The sequence below is a fragment of the Atractosteus spatula genome, chromosome 15 (genome assembly GCF_055471065.1).
Source record: "Atractosteus spatula isolate fAtrSpa1 chromosome 15, fAtrSpa1.hap1, whole genome shotgun sequence".
In the NCBI taxonomy this organism is placed as follows: Eukaryota; Metazoa; Chordata; class Actinopteri; order Semionotiformes; family Lepisosteidae; genus Atractosteus; species Atractosteus spatula.
In genome coordinates, this window is record NC_142720.1 from 4,065,775 (window position 1) to 4,079,014 (window position 13,240).

Genomic DNA, 13,240 nt, shown 5'->3' on the forward strand with positions numbered 1-13,240 from the left:
TTTCCGAGAAACCTCGTCTTTTCAAATCGCTGTGATGGTACAGCTATGTGCGCAGCATCCCGGCTCTAACGATGATTCACTCCAAGGCCAGTGATGTAACGCAGCACGTCAATGCCGTGGAGAGGAAGGAGCAGCGCCGTGACTCGCCGGCTGAGCGAGTGAAGTCTGGGGCGGGGGGGAGGCTGTCGAATCGCGTCCAAAATGGACGGGAAACGGTGTGCGACTTGTTTACGTGGGGGATAGGTGGATATCCTAATTACACGCAGTCCCCCCCTCTCCAACTCCCGAGACTGTTTCCCCACCGCTGCCTGTGGAATCTTTGAAACACGTAAAACGCGGCCATGGAGCTCCGTGGATCGGACACGTTCATTTTTTCTCTGACACCTGAGCTCCCCGGGTGAGGCGGCTGGAAACTACAGTGCAGGTGCGGAGCCAGAGGGATAGAGATCAGTTTATGATATGACTTTGTTGTAAATGTCTGTAGATTTTGTTTTATTTGTATTTTTTGTTTTGTTTCATGTTAATTGTATTTTTTATTTGCTTTGGGCAACACTGATTGTACGCATCGGTCATGCCAATAAAGCATCTTGAATTGAATTGAATGATAGCGGGGCCGTTTGTCCGGTGCGCACGATTTCGCGATCCTTAAACGCCTGCGTTATTTTTAAAAGGTACCTTTTTTTTACTAAGCAAACAGCGCCGTGTCCAATATTAACAATTTAACGTGCGTGTGTGCGAGCTCAAGGGAGGAGTTGGGTTTTAACTCCGGTACACAAATCCAAACATGAAAGTAACGCCACAGAGACTCCCGATCCCTGCAGGCGACTCTATCCACGACATTCCCTCTCGCCTGCCCGGGGCTCCGGCGGCCGGGCGACACGGTAACCGAGCGTATTCCGCGCTGGAGAGGCGCTCGTCCGGCGGGCAGTGTCGCTGCAAAGGCCTCTCTCCTCCAGTCGCCTGGGAATGAAGACATGGGGCAGTAAACACCATGTAACATTGCTCGAGTTATCTCTCGACTGGCTGACGCAGTTCCCCACTCTAACCTGATTACTGTTTTCCTTTTTTTTACTTATGCGTAAACAATAACAAAAAATACAATACAAACAAGAGTACATATAACATTTCAAGACAAAAATATCGTCAGGGGTGCATATTACAAAATAAATTCAAATTATGAAAAAAGTTTAAACACATGAAATAAAGATAACGTCCGCACCGCTTTCATATTTTTACATTTTGAAATAGTCTGTAGATATTCCTTTACATCCATTTTAAAATGCTCAAACATAGGATTCTTCCCAGACCGCTTCATTTTTTGTATATAATAACGTGCCATCATAATAATTAAATTTATTACAAACGATATTTTAGTATTGTTTTTGATGGGGCCGAAACTTAACATAACATCTTTTTCTTCAAAACAAATATCAGTATTGGTCTCTTTTTTTCTAACCTGATTACTGATGGTAACAGTAGTGTACGAGTATTGTGTTTCTTTTACGCGATTGTGTTGTAACGTTGAATACCAGTGCAAATAAAAAACAAATCCCTTTGTGACAGGATAAGCGGAATTCATTATTTTAACCTCAAAATCGAATCTAAGGTTGTTTTCGGTTTTCACCTTTATATAAAGCTGTATCTGGGGGATGCCTTAGCCCGTGTTGGGACTTTAATTCATCGATTGTTTGCTTGATGGCTGCAATCGATCACCTCGTTAGGAAGTCAACAGGTGGCGCTAACTGAACTTTTTTTGTGACATAACTAACAATTATCTGCATTTATATAATCTCGAAAGGTCCTAAAGCACTTTAACATATGCACTGCACTGTAGTCCCACCTGGGTGATACCCAGACCTCTCCCTGCACAGCAGAAGACGTGAGAAATTGATTCACTAGATGGATTAAGAGGAAATTTGAGGAAGGCCAGATATGACAAGTCCTAAGTGGACTTTAGCCAGCACAGTGGAGTTAACACCCCTACTCTTACACCAGGCTTGGGATCTTCAATGTCCAAGGGGTCAGATAGTCTCAGTCGTCAGAGAAAGGTGTATCTTGCGAGCATCCCAATAAAATGCTTGGTATTTTCAGACGAGCTCAAGCTTTGAATTTCAATGTCCCCTTTCGATTCTTTATTCGGCTGGTTTCATTTTTCTGCTCCGCTGCGAACTTCGCTAGCGGTCAGCTTTAATATGAGCCTTCAAACCGATCGGAGAAAAAAAATGCATACTACGGATAATAAAAGGCTAAAGAATGTGGTCCAGCCGGTCACATCAACAAAACAGTGACACGAAAACCGAAGATGGAGAGAAATTAAATTGAGCGACATGCGAATCGGGAGGTGTCAAGCAGGTGGCGCATTTCGCGCTGAGATGCAATATTCTCGCTGGTGGAGCAGATGAGCTGTTGCCCACTTGTAAGATCCTTAAAAAATTAATCGTCTCAAAATTCGGCTTTTTATTTTGCACTGCAGGGCCACAGTGAGCTATCGAACACATATACAGAAAAGGCGTCGATATTTGTGATTTTGCCAATTGGCGCAAACTTGACCACATTTTCCGCATTCACATTTCCTCATTAGCGGAAAAATACTCGATCTGACCGTATTGATTACAGGTACCGTAAAAACATCGACGTAAAAAACTGACCCTCGTTTCCCTAACCGCATTTGAAAGGGAGCTGCGAGTGTGCTGCTTCAGCGCTAGGGGGCGCTCTCGCTCTTCTTTCCGAAGCCGGCGCGTCACCTCCAGAGCTAGTGCTTCAAAGAATGGTTTTGTTTTTGCTAGTGCACCCAGGAATATGTAGTTCTGTAAAACTTTATCCTTAAATCTCTTCGGTGATTTCATAATAGAATTGATGGACAGTTCATCAAGTTATGCTGACGTCGGCCAGTCATATCTGAGGGTCAAAGGCCATGCAAGTGTGTCAATTTATTGATTCTAGTTACAAGTTACATGCGAAGCTCTTCACATTTTTGTTCCACACTGCTGTATCCACCTACATGTATGTAAGCTTGTTATTTTCGTTGACAGGGTCACAAGGCAGGGTAGTTTTATTTCTGGAGAGAAGGAATGAAGGGGCTTTAGTTCCAAACTTAACTTTATTGTTTAAGTCAGTTTGTGGCTGATTGTGAGGAATGTGGTAACGTGTTCTCAAAACACACAGCTGAAACGCTGGAAATTCACAGAGTTTCATTTCAGACCAGACAGAAACATCTGCCTGGAGGCGTGTCAGAGGTTCTTCTTTCAATATTATGTTTTTAACCTTGACAAGTCATATCAAAGGAAACAGCTGAAGAAGAGGCTGGAGAATGCAGAAGTGTATGATGAAGAATTGGATATTTGCACCTACAGTTTTGCACGAAAGGTATGCATTTCATAAATGCAAAACAGCGTACACTTTTGTCTTGCAGCTTCTTAAGAAGTAGTTCAGGTGGGTAGCTGTGGGCTTCACAGCTGAAACATTGTGTTTTCTCTCTTCTCTTTTCAGCAGGGAATAAACCTATTACTTGCTCCTTTGCAGCTTCTTAAGAATCCTCATTTCTCTCAATGCTTTGTGGCAGCTGCGAAATGAAACCAAAATGAAAACAAAACCTTCTTATCTGGGGAAAAATGAAAAAGCAGAACTCTAATCACACTTGTGGTGCCTTCTCGAGTTGCTCCTGATGTTTGTGTTAGCCCCAAACCTAATAAAGCTTACAGCTGGTGTGTTGTGGAGGAGTGGTTGGTACTCTGGACTCTTGAGTAAGAAGGTTGTGGGTTCAAATCCTAGCTGTGCCACTGCTGTTGTCCTTCATCTGAGTTGATCCAGTAAAGTTCCCAGCTGTAGCAATGGGTGTAAGTTAATGCACTTTGCAAATAAGTGCCACGTCTTTTTAAAAAATGTGTTTAGCAAACACTCCTCTAAAACAGAATAATATGGTCTAGTGACTTCAATATAGTCTAACTCTACCTTTTATCTGTGTGGAGATAAAAAAGTCTCCTTTTTGTTTTTGATTAAGATACCATGATGACAAATGTCTATGGACAGAATAAAGTTGCATGGCGAGTGGTTCATTCTGTTTAGGGTGATGAATTAAGACTGTAATTTTGGAGTGCAGTCATTACGTGCCCACTGTCCACAAACGACACACTCACCTGTTGTGTGAACTGGGAGAGACACAGACAAGACATGGGGCATCTTCCTCTGCTCTGGATGACCTTATCATGGGCTTTCCTCCACCTTCATACATTCTTCTGTGGTCATCAGCAATTCCTTTATGCTCAAGACCTGTCTGCTTGTCCTGCTTTCTCAACTATGCTGTTTTTTTAGTGTTTTATACATCAGTCACAAATAAACTGTATCCGGTGATAAAGAGTCAGTTGGATCATTACTCCTACTGTATTATACAGCTCAGAGGAATATGTAGGGCAGTATGTACAGTGCCTATAGAAAGTCTACACCCCCCTTGGACTTTTCACATTTTGATGTGTATTTATGTATTGATGTATTTAATATTGATGTATTTAACTGAGAATTTTTGCCACTCATCAACACAAAGTACTCTAAAATGTCCAAGTGAAAATAAATCCAGACATTTTACTAAATTAATTTAATTAATTTTAATTAATTAATTTTGCTCTCATCAGACCATTGAATCTTCCTCCAAATTGTTGAGTCTCTCACGTGCCTTTGGGCAAACTCCAGCTGAGATGTGATAAAAGTTTTTCCCAACAAAGGCTTTCTTCCTGCCACCCTTCCGTACAAGCCAGATTCATGAAGTGTGCTATCGTTGTCTCCTGCACAGTTTCTCCCATCTCTGTCAAGGAGGACTGTAACTCCTTTAGAGTAGCCGTAGGCCTCTTGGTGGCCTCCCTTACTACGGCTCCTCTTGCCTGGACACTCAGTTTTAGAGGAAGGCCAGTTCTGGGTAGGTTCACAGTTGTTCCCTCAGCTTTTTTATGATGGCCTTCACTGTGCTTTGAGGTATATTCAGTGCCTTGGGCATTTTCTTATATCCTTGCCCTGCATGGTATTTTTCAAGAACCTTGTCTCGGATCTGCTTGGAATGTTCCTTGGTCTTCATGGGGTAGTGTTTCCTTGGAAATGCACTAACTAAGCAGGGAAGCTCCCAGACACAGGTGTATTTATTCTGAAATCATGAAACACCTCAGCTGTACACAGGTGGACTCCAGTCAAGTAATTCTGTGACTTGGAGAAGAGGGTTGGTCACTTCAGAGGTAATGTAGGTGTGTCAAAGCAAGGGGGTGAATACTTATGCATTCAATTATTTCTGTTTATTATTTTTAATTTAGTAAAATGTCTGGATTTTTTTTCACTTTGACGTTATAGAGTACTTTGTTGTTGATGTGTGGCAAACATTCTCAGTTAAATCCATCATGGTTCCATGCTGTAACACATTAAAATGTGAAAAGTCCAAGGGGGGTGTAGACTTCTATAGGCACTGTAAGTAAGGATACAGATGAGAGAGGCCATTTGGAACATCTGCTTGTTTTGGGGCTGTGTCTAAGCAAGCTGACGATCTTGTCCAGCTGTCTCAGTATACACGTCAGGGTCTTGGCCACAGCAACAGGGCTGAGCAGACTGTTCCACACTCTCACAACCTCTCACAATTTCAAAAGAGAAATCTGTGGAGTTGGCTTTATCAGCGTCCTTTAGGATTTTGATCACTTCAATCAGGGCTGCCTGTCTTTTTTAAGACTGAACAATACCTTTAGCCTGTCAGTGTAAGAATTCCTTTAAGCCCTGAAACCTGTGAGGTCACTCTTCTCTGGACTGATGTCAGAGCAGCACTGACACTGTGATCAAAGCTAAACACAATATTCTACATACGATTTCACTAGTGTGTTGTACAATTTATACCTAACATGTCTTGATTTAAATATTTCACTTTAACTGTATATGCTTACATTCTGTGTCCCATTCCCACATTGTCCCATATATGCCTGTGTCTTTTTTTCAAAGATAGCATGGAACTTACAGCGTTAGATATTATCTTATTACATGCCATCTGCATGTAACACCTTGCATGTCTGCATGAAATCATCTCTGACTTGGACTAGTTGATTAACCATATCCTCCAGATCCAGATTAGGAAGAGCAGAAGTCCTGTGGTCCTGCACTAATATCACCCAAGCTTGAGTATTCACCTCTTATCTGTGCTCTCTGTTACTGGCCTCTTAACCAGTTCTCAGTCTAAATACACAAACCTTGAATGTAAGATACATACAATTCTTAAACAGAATAAAATAATGCAATCAGATACTTTCATGCAACTGCTTTTCTTAAGAAGAATGACATATTAACATGCCCAATGATCTTGTCATCACATGCATTTTAAACAGTTAATCCGCAGCTCATTATCTCTGGAAGTGTAGTTCCTTCAAGTTACGACATGTCCCTCTGGTTTACTGAAAGTGCACCCCATGGCTGGGGTGGGAAGGTTGCTCTCCTGACTCCTCCTCTTACCTTCTTGCCTTTGCAGACACAAGCTGGGCCAGCAGGTCTTCCAGCACCTCTCTCATGCCGCTGAGCAAATTTCAAGCTGCTTCTTCTTCTTTCTTCTGCCATCAACCTTCTTCAGTCTTTTCGTCTTGTGCTTTTCAAAGGGGAACTGCTACTCTTTTTTATATTTCGGGGTTGGAAAGAATTGGCATTACTGAGTGCATTTCAAACCACAAGGAAGGCAAATGTATATAGTAACTAGTAAAACCTCCAATTTACATCACATTATAGATGAAATATCCAGGTACGTGCAGCAAAATGTTCTGCAATTCAGAAGGGGACAAAAAAACAGCCAGCAGCCATATCATCCTGCAGCTCACAACAAGCAGCCCACTGAAACTCAGCAGGTGTGAGCCTGGTCAGTACCTGGATGGGAGACCTCCTGGGAAAAACTAAGGCTTCTGCTGGAAGAGGTGTTAGTGGGGCCAGTAGGGGGTGCTCACCCTGAGGTGTGTGTGACTCCTAATGCCCCAGTATAGTGATAATGTAAAAAGGTGCTGCCCTTTGGGTGAGATGTGAAACTGAGGTCCTGATTCTCTGTGGTCATTAAAAATCCCAGGGTGTTTCTCAAAAAGAGTAGGGGGTGTAACCCTGGTGTCCTGGCCAAATTTCCCATAGGCCCTTACCAATCATGGCCTCCTAATAATCCCCACCAATAAATTAGTTTCATCCCTCTGCTCTTCTCCCCACTCATGCTCTATGAACAGAGCTAGTCCGGGTGCAGTTTTTTTTCTTATACCATCAATAAATTTGTTTTGTTACTTAGATTTCATAATGAGTCCGTGAAATTAGGACCTTAGCTTGCCTTCAATGGCAGAAGAGAGGGCTAATGCTTAGGGCTCTGGCCAGAAAGCCACAGGCTCGAACCCAAGGCGGGGCGCAGAATGCTCCAGTAGGATGACCTGGTGCAGAAATGGGTGCTCTCCAGGCTGTCATTGTACATGACATGTTTCATGTAACATATCTACTTTGATAAAGGATTAAATAAAACAATATTACATCTTAGATGCAAAAATAACAGTTGGAGGTAGTCTGGTATGGGGTCAGTTGTAATATGACCTAAAACAGACCCGGCCCTAGAGAGCAGTTACTAACCTTCCTGTATCTTGGTTAGGATCATGGCCCTTGGACACCTGGACTTAGCTAGAGCTGTCCAGCTAGAGCTAGAGCTACACCATGTCCCATGAGCCATCTTCTATATATCTGGCAGTACTACCTCTAAATTAGAGTGCTTGTGGTTGTGAAACTAAGGTCTCAGTCCAGAAAAAAACGTTAAGTAGCAGATGTTCTGAAAGATCTCTTTCAATTTAGAGTTGGTTCAGTTAAGTTTAGTACTCGTAGGAAATTCCCTCCATTGAACAATGACTTACTTGATTTGTGTGCAGCAGGAAAACTTCATCAGCATAATAAAAAAGTATTAAGGAATTCTTTGGTCTGTAATTTGAACTTTTAATTTTTTTTAAATTTGAACTTTTGCCTGAGACATACTGTATATACAGTACATATTGTGCTGATATAAGCTGCCAGTCCTGGGCTGGTTTCACAGCTGAAGAGAGACCAGTGTTTGATGAATATTGTCTGGCTGTCTGAGTGTTCGCTGAATTCTGCAACCTCTTGGATGTTTAGTCCAGACCTCTTACAGCTTTTTAGAAAGATCAATTTTAGTATAAAATAATAAAGAAAACCAAACAAAGCAAGATAATCATTTATATTTAACACATGCAATTGAGCTTTAGTAAAGAAAAGTTGTGTAATTATGACACTATAGTACTGTAAAAGTAATCTGAAAGATCATATTCCTTCAAAATCAGTCCTCCTTAATTATAAAGTTCTACTTAATCAAGTTTAAAGTATTTGCTAAGGCTCCAGGAGGTATTTCTCTTTTTTAGGAATAAGTATGAAAATTTCTGTTCCTGCCCTCGATCCTCAGTCTGGGAGCTCAGGCTAGAAGAGCAACATGATGCTGTTTTGGCTGCAGTGCAGTGATTCATGTTTCATCAGGCCCTAGGCATAGAACAACCACGAAAACCATCAGGGATTATTGTTAAAATTAAGATAAACATCTTGTAGCGAGGGGCAGAAAGGTGGCTTCGCTTCTGCCCCACAGCCTCTAGTACCTGGGTGGGATTCTGGGTAGGAGAGCCTTCTGTGTGGAGTTTGCATGTTCTCCTCTTTATTAGCTGGGGGTTTCCTTGGGGGGCTCCATTCTCCACCCACCTCCCGGAGACATGCTGGCTGGGTTAACTGGTGACTCTACATAGCCCCTGTCCAACTTGCCTACATCACAAGTTTCCCCTTGATCCTCATTTCTGCTGGACCCATGAGCCTCTGCAAGATGAAGCAAACAATGGGGCTCCCAGGTTGCCTAATCAGAAAGGATGCTTCCCTGAGCTGAGGTTGAGCTCTGTGGTGGTGGGTTCGAACCTGCGTCCCGTCAGTACCTGTGACTGGGATTCCCCAAGCACTGGTGCTGTTCCCAGTGGGCAGGGCAGGGTGGGATTAGCTGTCCGGGTGACCCATCCGCAGATTGAGCCTGCTGGCAAGGGCTGCGTCTCTCCTCCACGTGGTCCGGGCCAGTGACGCCTGAAATGGGATAGGAGAGGGGGGGAGTCCTGCCTGCTCTTCCTCGCCCTCCCCTGTGTTGCGGGCGTGGGGGCTGTAGCCAAGCCGAACCGGGCAGAACCGAGCTGAGCTGAGCCAAGCCCAGGCATGAGGAACATACCCTGGGCCATTTCAAACTGGGAGGATATAGTCAAAGTAAATTCAAACTTCACGTAAAAAAAGATCATGGGAATGGGTAGATTTTATAATAATGATGTGCAATTATGTACAGTATATGAAAGCTTATACTTTTTATATAATAATACTTTATTATATATATATATTATATCTATAATATAATTATATTATATATAAGAGATAAGATTGCTTTATAGGAATTTGTCTTTTCGCATACCCCAGCTTGCTCTCCATGAGACACACTGACAGAGAGAGAAGCTTGGGGTCAGAGCGCAGGGTCAGCCATTTATACGGCACCCCTGGAGCAGTTGGGGTTAACGGCCTTGCTCAGGGGCCCAACAGAGTAGGATTCCTCTGCCGGCCGCAGGATACAAACTGGCAACCATCCTGCCACAGGCGAAGATCCTTAACCGCAGAGCCACCACACCGCCCCCATATAATCTACTGTACCGTAGTTTACCACAGTACAGACTACGGTACTGCATTGCTGGTAATAACCACGGGCCAGAAGTTTGAGTAGGCAGTTGCGTCAGCATTCGTAGGCCGCAAAAGAGCAGGTACAGGTTTATTCCCTGCTGAAAGGTAAAGAGGAGTCACAACGTGTCATTATTGCACCGTACGTGTAAAAATTTGTCACAGCAGATGTTATCTTCTGACCTCAAGACACTTTTCACGGACTCGATAGGTTAGGTGAAGGAATGCTGTCCAGCAGAGTCTGAGGGGCAGGAAGTGGGAAACAGCACACTGAGGCCTTGTGTTTACTGAGCACGTGGATCAGCCTGACCAGAATTCTCAGGTGATTCACCTGGACACTTTACCAGTAGTTGCTAGGCAATAAACCAGGAGGACAAATCATTGGCCAGAAGCAGTAAACAATATAGTTGAAACACAGGAAAATATGAAAATTATTGGGAAGCCTTTGATGAACTTCAGTATTTATTTAAACAAACTAGTCTTAATTAGCCTTATCTAAAGTAGTGACCAGGAGACAACAATAGAAATATTCTCATTTTCATTCCCCCGAGAACCTAATGCTTTCACACTTGTGAAGATCTTGAGCTTGTGTTGTTTGTATTCTGAAAGCGTGCCAATCTCACTGAAACAAGGTGAAAATTGGCAGTTCTAAATGGCCACTGAGATTCGTTCAGGGTGTTCAGAAATGCGCTATAGCCATGATAACTTGGGAATTGTATTCCTATAAAAGGGTTCAGTCGAAGGAAAAACACAGTTAAGGGTCTGAACAAACCAATACTCTTTATCCAGCGAATGAACGTCTGGAAAGAAATATCCCCCTTGAGTCCGATTCTTCCTTTTCCAGAACCGAGTACGCAGTGCAGCGTTTAAGAGGATGGGCAGAAACAGAACAGTCTAATTACACTCAAGATGTGTGAAGCCATTGTTCAGAGTTATCTCATAAAGAAAATAACCCTTTGGTTCCCTCTCACTGTGGGAACATTTTGATCCATCGCCTCTGTCCTGTGTTTTGTAGATGTACCAGATTAAATTATTGAGGGTGGGGCTGCAGAAAAGTACAGCAGCTGGTAAGGAAAAGAGAGTTACATTCATGGGAGCCTGACTGGGGTGGGGCTCTGATGTATTTTTCTCAGAGCTCTTGATTGCTAAGCCATTAATTTTCTGAATGTGATCAAGAGCTCTTCCTAATAAATGAGGTCATGGGCAGGCAGCGCTCATGGGAGCTGCATACTGACTCAGACTGATGAGCTCTTGGCTGGGCGTGTGATGAGTGCACACCTGTCCTGCGGTGGCCAGGAGGGGTGACACAGCTGTCCCTGGAGGCAAGGTGGGAGTATCTGTGCCATGTGGTTGACAAAACCTCTTCTCTGCAAGGTGTCACTTTGGCAGGGAAAGACTTCAGAATAAGCTGTGGAAAATGAGCTCTGGGTGTCTGTGCAGACAAAACAGGAGGCACAGTGACATAGTGGTAAACACTACTGTCTCATAGCTTCAGGGTCCTGGGTTAGATTCTAGGATAAAGTGTCTGTCTGTGTGGAGTCTGCATGTTCTCTTTGGGTTTGTGCTATGAGTTCTGGTTTCCTCTCAGCTTCCAGAGCCATGCAAGTCAGAGATTTGGCCACTCTAAGTTTATAAAGAACAAGTGACACCCGAGGAAGGCTCCACAACCGAAACATTGTGTTTCTTTTCCGCAGGGAATAAACCTCTACTTGTTCCTTTGCAGCCCACGCATGCTGACATGGCTACCTACTTGAAGTACTCTAAATTTATTCCTTTCTGGGGTGGGTGAGGGGCATTTATACTTGTAGGGGAAGAGATATTAGATCTATATGGGCCAAGTGGCCTCTTCATCTGTGCTGAAGCTCCTTTCTATTTTAGGTGACACCTATCCCCTAACATATCAAAAGGGAAAATATGCAGTAAAGCCAAATGTAGTCTCATTTTGATTTGACTTCTTTTCTAATTCAGTGAAGTTCAATCAAGTATCTACGATCAAAGAACAAATGAAAATTCGAAATCCATGTTGTCTTAATGGACTGAAATGGCCTTTTCTGTTTTCAAGTGGTCCTTCTGGAACAAAAACAGGCAGACTGTGGGCTTTGTGGAGCACAGGACCCACGTTCACTTCAACTGGGACTAAGAACAGCTGAGATCAGATTCCAGGTCAAATGGTTATAATTGGCTAAGAGGAACGGAGGGGCCTTTGGTTATACTGAGAGATTGAAATCTAAGGCACTGTCAACAGTGTTCTGCATCGTGTGTCATATACAAAACACACAGTGGCAAGTCAAAGAAAATGTCACTTGTGCATTTACAAGCAGTCATTTGCCTGTCACAGCCTTTTTCCCGTGAAGAGACTTTCTGGTTATTCCAGAGAAAAGGATGTATAATTATTTGGTATACAGATAACAGGTTGAACAGCTTTCAGGATTCATTGTTTTCCACTTTGAAAAACGTATATAACACTTCATCGTTTACTCTAGTTAATCACAAAACAGGCGGAATGAGGTGGAGAAAAGGAAAGATTTGAAGATATACAGCTTAAGAAAAAGAAATGAAATAATTGCATTCTAAAAATAAGGACCGACCACTGTACAGCCTTTAGACTTCAGTACTAAAACAGCCTTCAGAGCTGTTTTAACTGTGAGCGATTCACCACCTACTATAAACCAGAGGCGTTATAACATAGTCTTACAGCCTTTTTCGTTCCTCCACTATGACGATGCCAGTAGCAATAGGAAGAATCAGGAATACCTGCAAGTCGTTCATAAGGAAAAGTTTATTTCCCGGAGTTCGGGAAAACGTAAAATTCCCGGAAATCTCGTTTTGAAGTAGACCGATTACGTCAGCGGTGATGTAAAGTAATTCTGCTGAATTTTTTATCTGTCACTGGCGTTTTGTCTGTACATGCTTGAAGCTTTTTGCTGGAAAGGAGGAAGGCGTGACCGATACCTCCCAAGGCGGAGGTCGGGGTGGAGGTGTTGCGTGTGTCATTCTTTTGTTTGGACTAGTCTGCGATAACTAAAGAGCTTGCGTGTACGGGGTTCGTGAGAAAACACCTAGACTTTGAGATCAGTCCCCAGAAGAGCAATATTGGAATAATAGAAATTATATAGAGTGCATTATGAAAAGGCATTCATATCTTGCATCGTCACAGACAACCTCAGCAGATTAAATTCTGCAATCCTAAAATGTCCAGTAGGTGGCGCCACCGTGTTAAACCTGTCCTAGTGCTATTTACAACCAGTGTCTACCAGCCGTTTGCTTTTCATGCGTGTGAGTCTTTCATTAGCTACAATTGACTGCAGCATATCATATTTCCAAGAGTTCTGCTGTTTATGAAATATTTCAAAGTTACAAATGCATTAACAGCAAAAGCAAAAAAATCAATCACCAAATTGCTTTTACTGTTTTAAATCCACCATTTTCAAACTGCTTTATGCAATACAGGGTAGCTTGGGAAACTGAGCCTATCCTGGCAAGCCACAGGCGCAAGGTGGGACACACCAATCTGTAACAGGAC